The sequence below is a fragment of the Pleurodeles waltl genome, chromosome 1_1, assembly GCF_031143425.1.
Source record: "Pleurodeles waltl isolate 20211129_DDA chromosome 1_1, aPleWal1.hap1.20221129, whole genome shotgun sequence".
NCBI classification, from domain to species: domain Eukaryota; kingdom Metazoa; phylum Chordata; class Amphibia; order Caudata; family Salamandridae; genus Pleurodeles; species Pleurodeles waltl.
In genome coordinates this window covers 173666780-173678872 of record NC_090436.1, presented here as the reverse complement: position 1 = coordinate 173678872, position 12093 = coordinate 173666780, and the positions used below count along the sequence as shown (strand labels likewise).

General features: G+C 45.8%; 1 protein-coding gene across 4 annotated transcripts in view; it reads right to left on the bottom strand.

Annotated features, from left to right (window-relative positions):
* Positions 1-12093, bottom strand: part of WDR7 (WD repeat domain 7) — a 972184-nt gene that overhangs the window by 191377 nt on the left and 768714 nt on the right. The gene's annotated exons all lie outside the window — the stretch shown is intronic.

The following is a 12093-nucleotide window of genomic DNA, read 5'->3' as shown; positions in this document are numbered from 1 at the left end:
CCAATCTCCATTGTTACATCTCAGATGCCATGAATTCTCTTCTTGTCACACACAACTATACTCTTCGGCCCCATTCACTCCTCCACCCTAAGAAAACGAAACTCAAGCCCAATGGCCAGGTTACTCCCATAACCTTCGGCTCTGAAATCGCAACATTCGAAAGCTACAAAAATATGGCAAACACCCAGATCATGGGAAGATTCATAGTCCTCAGAGCAGCCCCCTTACCACAAAACCTACATGCCAGGCTAAACTTGGACATTATACGAAAGCCACCACTGCCACACACATCGAAAGCAAGGCACTATCAAAATATTGTGCAAACTCAGTCCCATCTCACCACATACCCATTCAATTGAGAAAGTAACTAGCATTATAAACTTTGTTACCACTAAAATAGAAAAAACTTCCAACAATATAGACCTCTCAAAATCATCCACCAAACTACTCACTCTACCTCAGGATATTCCTGAGGACACTCCTCTATCCAACAGGCTACAACCTACAATGACGACCAACTCTCCTTCTCCATCATAAAATCATTACATCATGCCACTACATCCCTGTAACCTGACATCGCCAGCAACTACTTAAATTATGGAAGTCTGCACCAGTAATCATTCAAATACTTCCTTTTTTAAAGAAAACCAACCTCCTAATAACGCGTCAAATTACTGTAAATTATTGCCACCCCCCACATTTCACTTCTCGGCAAGATCCTCGAAAAAGTGATTGCATGTCAACTTAAAACACACCAACAGAATTTACTACAACCACTGAACTGATAAGTCACTGACTAAAGATACGAATCAGACTAGTCTAAAAAACAGAACACTTAAGAAAAGCAAGCAACCCTAACCACTTGGAATGATCCCACTAGCTTGTCAATGGGAGAACAGGCATTAGGGGGCATGTCCTGCCCTGTACGACACATATTGTGCAAACGTATTTATAAGGCACTCATTACTGAATAATACGCTCAAATTTGGCAAATGTATAGCTGTGCAAGCACAAACTGTGTTTCCAAAAAGGAGATTTCTAAGTTATACATTGAGTACAGTTTTACATGTGTAAATTCACTTTATGGCTTCTGACATTTTTATTATGCTTTTTATATTTTACTTCCCATTGCCTTCTTCATGATCATAACGGCTTAGTTACAGTTCTTTCAGAATCAGAAATCTAGGCTATAAAGAAATAGCACAACCATTTTAAGCCTCCCACAGCTTACTTTAAGCTTCTGTTTAGCAGAGGAAGGTAAACTTATACAGATAATAGCTTTACAATGTACCAAGTGTTGTAAGAGGAGAGATTTAGATCCAGAGGCAATGTGAGCTTCTGTAAATCCACCTAATGTCACAGTGAGCTCACAAAAAGGCTTAGCGTGAGGTGTCCTTTGAAGTTTAGGCTGATGATAGTACACAGGCAGCAAAGCATCAAAGGACAGCTTGCAATGCGGAATCTAGTTCAGTTTTTTTTTTAACAAAAACTTTATTTCATTTTAAGCACATTCAACATATTTATGCAGGAATACATGCTTCAATTTATATATACACTGTACACACCGTTTACCTCATTGACATGCGTAGGGTATTCTTAGTCTATTATATCTAAACAGTACATATAATATCGTTGGTAAAGGCCCCCCGCCTAGTCCCTAACCTGTCCCAAAAAGAGAGAAGACAAAAAAACACAAAAAAAATGAAATATTGGCTGTGTCATACTTGTGCGGTCAGTAACTTTAGTGCGGGTGATTCTCTTGTTCTGTATGTAGTCCTAAAGCTTAATTCTTGTTTCCATGGCCTAGCGACCAATCGGAGCCTGGCATTAAGAGACATATCTTTTAGCAGTTATTTAGGGGTTTGGTCTAATCTTTTGTCCTGTTAAGGGGTCACATCGTACGCATTAAAGGTTTCTAATAGTCGATCCCACTCCAAAGACATTGGGTTCTTACGAAGCCCTCGGAATTCCTCCCATCTAATAGCTGAACTCTCCGTTTGGCCCCACTTTTTCATTTCTGCTCTCCAGTCCTCTGGTCTAGGAGGAATTGGTGCATTCCACTTCCTAGTAAGTTGTCGCTTGCTAGTAATAGTGCTAGGAATTTTTCTTCTACTTTACCTCCTTGTGACTGTATTGGTATGGCCAGCAGACAGCGTTCTATGCATTTCAGACTGGCTACGCCCATTAAGTCAGTAAGTGTCTGTGTTACCTATGCCCAATAGGTCGCCAGCCGGGAGCATATCAATAACATATGCAGTAAGTCGGCTCCATCTTCTTGGCACTGAGGGCACTTTGCTGCTGCTGTGGGGTATATCTTATTGATCAGCTGAGTTGGTAAATATGCTCTATGCAGGACTGAATACATTTGAACCTAGTATTAAGGGAAACTTTGCTAGGGAATTCTAAGCTTTCTCCCATTCTTTATCTGCAATTTCTCTATCTAAGTCAGTTTCCCATTTCATTTTTAACTGCGTCAGGGGTACCCCAAGGTGCATTCTAAGGCCTCTACAGAGCCATTTCACTAAATGTCAAGCTTCACCCGTAAGATGTATTGCCTTCACTAATTAATATGTTTCCAGTTCTTGTCTCTCGGGTGCCCACCGCATTCGTACTAGTCTGACGATACTAACATGTACAATAAAAAGTGTATTCAGGAGATAATGTGCATTTATGAAGTCATTGTGCGCCATTAATGTCCCTTCCATAAACAAGCTTCCCATTGTGGTAACACCTTTTTTTTCCCCATCCCTGCGGGTCTAAGTTTTGTTAAGATCTCCGTTGCTGTGTGGAAGGCAGCGCGTAGGGGAATGTAAGGGGCATTGGGAGCGTGGTTTGTGGTGTATTTTTTGCCAATCCCGTAGAGCTACGAGTAGTAACAGTGGGTGTTAAGAGTCTGGGTGAATTTCAGAATACAGGTGCCGGTGAAGTCGGCCTTGGTTAATGTGTGCCACACTATAGCTACTTTTGAATAAATTGTGGCCAGGCAACCAATAGGGTAGCCATTGTAGTTGTGCTGCGTAACAGTAAGCCTTGAAATCTGGTACTCCTAACCCCCCGCTCTATCGGCAGTAGCAGCTTAGCTAAAATAATTCTGCAGTGGTTTTGTCCCCAGATATGTTCTGTCAGCAACGTATTGAGCTATCCGAATGTTGCCATGGGTACTACAACAGGGAGGTTTACAAAGTAATATAAGAGGCGCAGGAGTATCACCATTTTGCCCAATACTATCTTGCCGGTCCTTGACAGTGGGAGGGTAGACCAGAATGCTATTTGAGATTTTAGCGCTGTAATTGTTCGCGTTAGGTTCCCATCAAAGACATCAGCATTCACTCGGTATACCTGTATTCCAAGATAGCGGAAGGTAGTCAGTGCTATTTGATGAGTACTAGTGCTATTAACAAAATTAGGTGGTGTATTTATGTGGAAAAAACTTTTACCAATCTTGGGTTGGGAAACTATTGGCTAGAACCTTTCCACCTCCCAAAAAACGCCATTCAGATTGTGAAGTATGCCTATTGGCTAAATGTCCAAACAACCAAATTAGCAGAAGTCTCGACCTCTACTATGATCAATATTTTTTTGCAAATTAAATGCCACTATGAGTTTGAGCCTTATATGGACGCAATACTTACTCCATTTGCACGGGCACTTTATATTAGATTTAGATTAGGGTCCCTTCCCCTACGCACTTTAACGCATAAATGGTCTAGGCTCGATAACCATTCTAAATTATGTCCAATGGGCTGTGGGATTAATGAATCTGTTGCCCATGTTCTCTTCCAATGCCCCGCGTATTCTAAACAGAGGGTTTGTAGGATTGTGCCGCTATGTAAATCCATGGGCGTTAGGAACTGTCTGACCGCCCTTCGGACTCTCACTTCAGTTCCAAATGTGATAATGGCATGCTCCTTAGCAAAGTTTCTTGAAGCCATCTGGCATTTTAGACACAGAATTTTAAATGGTTAATTTTAATGTTGTGTACTACTTGCAGGGGGGACTGTAAATGTTTACTTTAATATTCATATCTAATGCATAATCGGTTGCTTTGTTGTTTAGCAGTTACCATATGCAATTGGGCATTATTGTACACTAATTCAATTTAATATGCCTCCCTTTTTGGTACATTCTTATTTATATTGTATTTTTAATGCTGTATTTTAATGATATTGCTCCTGTGTTTTATTTTTCTTAATTATTTGTGCCGTGCTTTTATGGTATATTTTTACCGAAATAAAGTGGAACTGATTGATAGTCAGTGCTACTTGGATGTCCTCGTGCCAGAAATGTAGTGCATTCATTATGGCCATGTCAACGAAGGGGTATACTTGAGATTTGGCAGTATTAATATGGAGGCCAGATATTTCACTAACGGTGGAGAAGAGTTGTGCAGGTCCACATGGTCAGCATAAAGATCTTTAAGGTGTATCAGCATATCGTCTACATATAGGGATACTATATGGGCATCTCCTCCCATGGGCATACTTGTATGCGCCATTTCCCATCTAAGGATCTGGGCGATTGGCTCCATCGACAGTACAAATAGGATCTGATCTAGAGGGCACCCCCGTCGTGTTCCTCTCCCAACGGGATATGCCTGTGATATATAAGGGCCCATGCGTGCTCTAGCTGTAGGGGTTTTGTATATTAATTTAACCCAGTCTCTATAACCATGTGGTATCCAATAGGCCAGGAGCACTCCCACCATGTAATCCCAGTGAATAGTGTCAAAGGCCTGTTGTATATCAAGAGTTAAGCATCATGCATGTAGGTAGATGACCTCACTAGCATCCATAAACTGAAACAGGTGGCGAATACTGAGTGAAGTGCTGAGGCGTGGGACAAAGCCGCTCTGATTTACAATAATCAGTCAAGGAAGCAAGAGTCTGTTGGCTAGGATTTTGCTGAGAACTGTGTAGTCCGTGTTAAGACTAGATGAGGAGGAGCGATAAAATGACATATCCATGCTGGGTCTAGGACTGATGTCACCAGTGCCTCCCTAGTAGTGGAAGGGGGCTGACCTTTTTCTTGTGACACATTGTATTATCGCAGTAGTTGCAGACCTAATTGCGTAGCACATGTATTAAAGAATTCTACTGGCAAGCCATCTGACCCTGGGGTTTTGTTACGCGCTAAGGTTTTAAGGGTTTCCTTAACTTCTGTCAGTGTGAGCGGGGCTGTCTGTGGCTTGTGTTGTGGGTAGATGTACTTGGTTTAAGAATCTCCATAGTGACCCTCTCTTGGTCTGTGGGGATGCGGTGCATAACAGAGTATAGTGATCTCAGAAAGCCGTATTAATTCCTCTCTGCGTGGTTACTGGGTGCTGTTTTGGGTTTTGTACTCTCATGATTGGCGTGGGGTTCAGTGGTGGCCGTATTAATCGTGCCAATAGAGTGCCTGGCCTATGCATTTCAGTATGTATTTTTGGAGTGTATTGGCTATCATTTACTACTCTGAGGCGCTCCAGTAGCTCTGGATATCTAATGTGGGCTTCCTGCAGTTGCTGGGCCTTTTCTGGGTCTTGTGCTGCAGCATGTTCCAGGGGTCCCAATGAGTCTTCTATATCTTTTAATTCCAGCTGTATCACTTGAGTGGCCCCTGCTGTCATACCAATTATCACACTGCGCACCACCACCTTGAAGGCTTCTTCGGCCAGTTCCAAAATGTCACCAAATTGTGGGTAAAATTTCCCTGTACTTGTACTCAATTTTACAGTGTGTTCACAAAGAAAGGGGAGAAGAGGTTCCAACAAGTTACAACTGGTTTTGGGAGTGCCCCCTCTCTCCTCCAGCACAGGCTCCAAACATCAGTTGGGGGTAAAATACTCTTTTGCGTGAGGCTAGGGCACAGATTTTACAAATGCAGGTGTGCCTTGTCTCTCCTTTCTCTCAGCCCAGGAAGACTATTCAGTATGGAGATGCCCTTCTGTTACACCTCCACCCTCCCTGTGTACAGGCTGTCTGAAAAGTATGCACAAAGCCCCAACTGTCTCTCTGCCCAGACGTGGATTGGAGTCAAGCTAAAAAAAACACCTGTCATAAGCACAGAGAAATGCTCACTTTCTAGAAGTGGCATTTCTTTAATGGTAATAAAAAATCCACTTACACCAGTAAGCAGCATTTCTCATCACCATTACAACCATACCAAGCATGCCTACGGTACCCCTCATAAATCAGAAAATACCCCCTAGACTTAAGGCAGGGCATTTCCAATGCAATCCCATGAGAAGTCAGCACTCACAGTAGTGAGAAACCAAATAGGCTTGTCACTATCAGGACAGGCCACGCTTCTAGGCACATGTCCTGCCTCTTACATACATAGCACCCTGTCCACAGGGCTAGCTAGGGCCTACCATAGGGATGACTTACATGTAATAAAAGGGGAGTTCTGAGCCTGGCAAGTAAATTTAGATGCCATGTCCCTGTGGCAGAAAACTATGCACGCAGGCCCTGCGCTAGCAGGCCTGAGACAGGTTTGAAAGGCTACTTCAATGGGTGGTGCAAGCAGCGCTACAGGTCCACTAGTAGCATTTAATTTACAGGCCCTGGGTATAGAGATGCCATTGTACAAGGGACTTACAGGTAAATTAAATATGCCAATTAGGTATAAGCCAATCATACCAACTTTAGAAAGGAGAGCACCTGCACTTTAGCACTGATCAGCAGTGATAAAGTGCTCAGAGTCCTAGAGCCAACAGCGAGAGGTCAAAAAAAAGGAGAAAGGAGGCCAAAAGTCAGGGGATGAACCTGAAACAAGGGCCAGGCCCAACACCAATCCCCATATGTTCCAGGTTGTAAACGTACACTCTTTTACTACTGATGACATGGGGCCAGATGTAGCAAAGGGTTTTGCCATTCTGTGTCAATGGGAAAATGTGTTCGTACATATGGCCCATGGTCTATTAATGTAGCTGTAGGAGGATCCCCAGTCATGTTTATGTGAGCACCTTGACCTCCCTCTACTTACTTTGACACAGCCATATAACCTAAAACCTTTCCCTTAATTCAGGGCCCAGCAAGAAAACATTGCTCGACCATACTTGTACCACAGTTAAAAAAACATCATAAAGAACTAATGGCACTTGCACTGGGGTCGTCGATGACCCAGTATCCAAGATACGTTAATCTTGTGGCATTCAGTTCAGCTTACACATCGTTACGGTGCCCGGCTTCAGCAGGACGCCCCTACCCCAGTGATAGTTCCTACAAATTCGGTGAGGAGTCTTTTGTTCTGGGTTGTGGTTCTCCTCATTTCCTTTGTGGTTTTGTTCTCCTTCAAGTGTCCATGGTGGCAGAAATCTAGGTAATGAAAATGATATCAGCTGTCTCAAAGGCAGTCAGTTGATTGTGTTCCTGTATGATCGCTGTGTCCCCTTATATAACTGATGGTTTCTCAATAAAGTTCCTCTGTTGCTTGAGGCGTAACCATGGGGGATAGTGCCTTACTGCTATTTGTCTCTGGTTCAGAGGCGCTTTCTCTAGGGGTACTTGTGGTAACCAGCGTTCATGGCAACCTGAGAGTGGTCGCTGATTTCAATGCTCCATGTGTGCCCTCCACCACCTGTCGTGCAGTTGGGGCACCTCTGATTTGTGACAGGTGGCTCCGGTTGGGTTGACACTGCTCAGGATCTGAGGGTCTGTCGAGTTGTAGTAGCAGGAGGGTCCCTCCTGTCCTGAGTAGTTACCTCTGGGTAGGTTTGTTCTAGCCATTGCATTGCTGCTTCAGGAGAATCATAAATGAAATCACTGCTGCTTGTGGCAATTTTTCAATTTTACTGGAAAGAGGAGGCAGTATGTGATCTTTGCTTTTTGAAGCAGTCATTTGACCGTTTCGTGAGAGGTCCTCTTACGTTGCACAGCCAATGTGTAATCTGGGAAAAAAACGAGACTCACACATTCTCCACCGTTATGGGCGCGTGTTTCTATGCTTCCTATAACAATAAATCCTGATCTCTGCAATTCAATATCTTAGCGATTATCAGGTGAGGGAGCGCTCCCGGTATCGGTTTCCTAGTCGGAACTCTATGCACCAGCTCCACAACAAAGTGTGGTGATAGGCCTGTGGGAGCTATCACTGTTTGTAGCTAGTCCTCAATAAATTGTGTTACATTCAGCCCTTCAAGTCTCTCTGGCAGACCTATGATTCGCACGTTATATCGGCTGGACCTACCCTCTGCATCTTTGGCGCAATCCTGTAGTTGGTACACTTGTCGTTGCGTGACCCTTGTAATCAGGTCCTCTTGTCTAGGTGCCAATGTAGCGAGTGATTCTTCTGTGGTCTTGAATCTATCGGTCAATTTGCAGCGGTCATCTCAGAGCAAATTTACTTCCATTGTGATGACTCAATTTTTGCTCCATAAGTGCTTGGGATTCTCTTATCTACAACAAAATGAGGTCTAGTTTATCCTCCTGTAGGGGCTTCCTTGTGGCAGGCACCATGAGGGTGGGCGTCATGGCCGTCGAATTGCTGGACTGCTACGACTGCAAAACCGGTTCCTGCGATACCTGCTCTTGTTTGGCCTTTGTCTGCACCATTCTTATTCCAGGTATCTCTGTTCGCCGCCGAGGAGCAAGCTCTACCTTTGTGTGCCTTTCTAGGTCAGCTGTGGCAGCTGATCAGTTGGCGTCTCTCCTCCTCCACCTGTAACTAGTGTTAGTTCAAGTGTTGTTAGTGATGGTGTTCTAAGGTCTGTGAAGGGGGGACCTGGTTATGATCTGTTAGTCAGTGGCCAGACGTTCAGAGCCTCTCTTCCGTTTGTGCTTAGGTTTGCATCACAGCCCTCCTCCCGGCACAGTGAATAGGGCCTCCCAGAAGTGCAAATTTATTGTGTGGGTCTTCCAATAGTCCATTAGTCGCAGCCATTTAACAGGGGCACTCGTTGTGTGTTCATGAGTCTAATGCCCCTATTCCACCCTGTTGAGGCTTCCTATAACCTTCTCCAGTTGCCTTGCCTCTGCCTTCCACCGGGCGTCACAATGCCCTGTTTTGAGGCAGCGCCAGTAGTCCCCAGGGTCCTCTGTACTTCAGCAGTCTCCTCCATCCACTCGACTCCAGCTGCTACACAGCCCAAAGGGAGGTCGACAGGACAAAAGGGCCTCCTGGCCTCATCCTGTGCCCAGCCAAGGAGGCCAGTCACAGAGGAGGAGGGTTCTCATGTCGGAGCACTCCCCCGATCCTCTCGTGCGCACCTGTGTCTGTTGTCGGTCCCGAGCTGTATGCCAAGCCCTCCGTCTGTGTGTCGGTGCGCCCAGGATATCCGCACCCTGGTCCCTAGGTCCAAGCTTAGGATGCTGGAACCTCCCACAACGCTCCGCAGCCTCAGCAGAAAGAGTTATCGGGGAGGGAGTGGTAAACCCGCTGGTGGCAATTCACTCACCTCCCTTCCTGGGTTGATGTGCTCCTCTGTCGCGGCTCCTCTTTGTGGCCAGCCTAATCACTGCTCCCGCTTGCCACCATCTTAGGGAGCTGTCTGGCTTGTCTGCATGCAGAAATCCACGCTGTTAAGGCATCGTGTTGACCCAGATTTAGGTACCGTTATTTGCCTCAGGGCCATTCAGCATTAAGGGCACCCGCAATAAGCTCTCTTGTCGGTCGTGGTTATGGCTTCACCCCGATGTCCACCATCTTCGCCCACTGGCCACGGCCCCCGTGGAATCTAGTTCAGTTAAATGTAACATTCTGGCCAAAGGTCATCAATGGGAGGGGAGCACAATGATCTTAAGTACCGCTCACAATCGCCAGAAGAACAAGTTACTTACCTTCGGTAACGCGGTATCTGGTAGAGACTCTATCTAGCTGCAGATTCCTTACCTTAGAATTCCCTGGCGTCAGCTTTGAATCTGGAGTTTTTTCTGAGCAGTACCCTGCGAGCGCGCCGTCGGACGGCGTCGTTCGGATCCGCGTGCGTCAACCAGCTCTGCGTGCGTTGTCAGCGTCGTTGGAGCTGTCTATGATGTCACGGTTGTCTATATAGATGCTGTCTCGGCGCACGTACGTCAGTTCTTTTCCACAACTCCCCGCGCCAGAAGCACAGAGTCATGGAAGAACCAACCAATACACTTTTAACTTCTTTGAATGTTTGGAGTAAAAACACTTTCATGCCTGTAAGAAAGGCAAAAGTTACTAAAATCAAAAAATATACATATGTACACATAAATACATATATATATATACACATATCCACATGAGAAAGAATTTCCCCAGAGCGGGAGGCTTGGGCGGGTGTAAGGAATCTGCAGCTAGATAGACTCTACCAGATTCCTCGTTACCGAAGGTAAGTAACTTGTTCATCTGATAGAGACGTCTAGCTGCAGCTTCTTTACCTTGGAATAGATACCCAAGCTATAACCCATGGTGGTGGGTGTGAAGGAGATTTTTTTTTTTATATAAGGAAGTCCTGCAAGACAGAACGGGCAAAATGCCCCTCTCTTCTCACCTGGCTATCCAGGCAGTAGTGCTTCGCAAACGTGTGAAAAGAAGCCCACGTTGCGGCCTGACATATGTCCACCACCGGTACGCCACGTACTAACGCAGTGGTAGCAGCTTTCCCCCTAGTGGAATGAGCTCTCAAGCCCTCAGGAGGCTGCTTCTTCGCCAAAGCGTAGCATATTTTTGTACAGAGAACGACCCAGCGCGAAATGGATCATATCTGTACTGCCCGACCCTTCTTTGCACCAACGTACCCCACAAAGAGTTGGTCGTCCACCCGGAACTCTTTAGTGCGATCAAGGTAGAACGATAACGCTCTTTTTGGGTCTAGTCGATGGAGACGCTCCTCTTCCTTAGAGGGATGCAGTGGTGCAAAGAAGGTGGGCAGGGTGATATGTTGACCCAGATGGAATGGGGTCACCACCTTGGGAAGGAAAGAGGCACGAGTTCTTACCACCACCTTGTCAGGATATATTATGAGATAAGGAGGTTTAGAAGATAAAGCCTGCAGCTCACTCACTCTCCTGGCAGATGTAATTGCCACCAAAAAGGCTGTCTTCATAGTGAGCAGCCGGAGGGGACAGTTATGCAAGGGCTTGAAAGGAGCACACATAAGGAAGGTAAGAACCAGATTAAGATCCCACTGGGGCATAACGAAAGTCACAGGCGGGAACAGATGTACAAGCCCTTTCAAAAACCTCTGTACTATAGGTGATTAAAACAGAGATGGTTGATCAGGCAACTGAAGAAAAGCCGATAAAGCTGCAAGATAGCCCTTAAGAGATCCCAAGAAGGAACCCTGCTGGGCGAGAGACAAAATAAACAAAAGGATATTAGACAGAGAAGAAGAAAGAGGATCAATAGACCTCTCTGAACAATAAGAAACAAAACGTTTCGAACGGCAGGCGTAGATCGACTTAGTAGAGGGACGCCTGGCTGGCAGAATTACGTCACAGACCTCGGGAGGGAGGTCATAAACCATCAACTGCCGCCGCTCAATCTCCACGCATGAAGGCGCAGAGTTGACAGGTTCGGGTGGAAAACCTTCCCCTGCTGCTGCGACAGAAGATCCTCCCGAAGAGGCAGCCTGATTGGAGGACCGATGCTCATTTTGAGAAGCTCTGGATACCAAACTCTCCGTGCCCAATCCGGAGCCACAAGGATTACTTGGGCCCAGTCGTTCTTGATTTTCTTGAGAACTATGGGCAGAAGTGGTATAGGCGGAAAAGCGTACAGGAGGCCTGAACTCCACTCGCGACGAAAAGCGTCGCCTAGCGATAGCCCCCTTGGAAATTCCAACGCTCAAAACTGCTGACATTGCGCATTCTCTGCAGAGGCGAACAGATCTAACCAAGGCTCTCCCCACTGCTGAAAGAGTCCTTGCGCCACCTCCGGATGGAGATACCATTCGTGATCCTCTAAGCATTTTCGGCTGAGTTCGTCTGCTCTGGCGTTAAGAGAACCTGCCAGGTGTTGAACCACCAGGGTCATGCCCTGCTGTTCCAGCCATGTCCAGAGGCGTAAAGCCTCTTGACAAAGGGTCCACGACCCCACACCGCCCTGCTTGTTGCAGTACCACATTGCGGTAGTGTTGTCCGTGAACACCTGCACCACCTTTCTTTTCACAACAGGAAGAAATGCTTTTAATGCTAGCCGGATTGCCCGAAG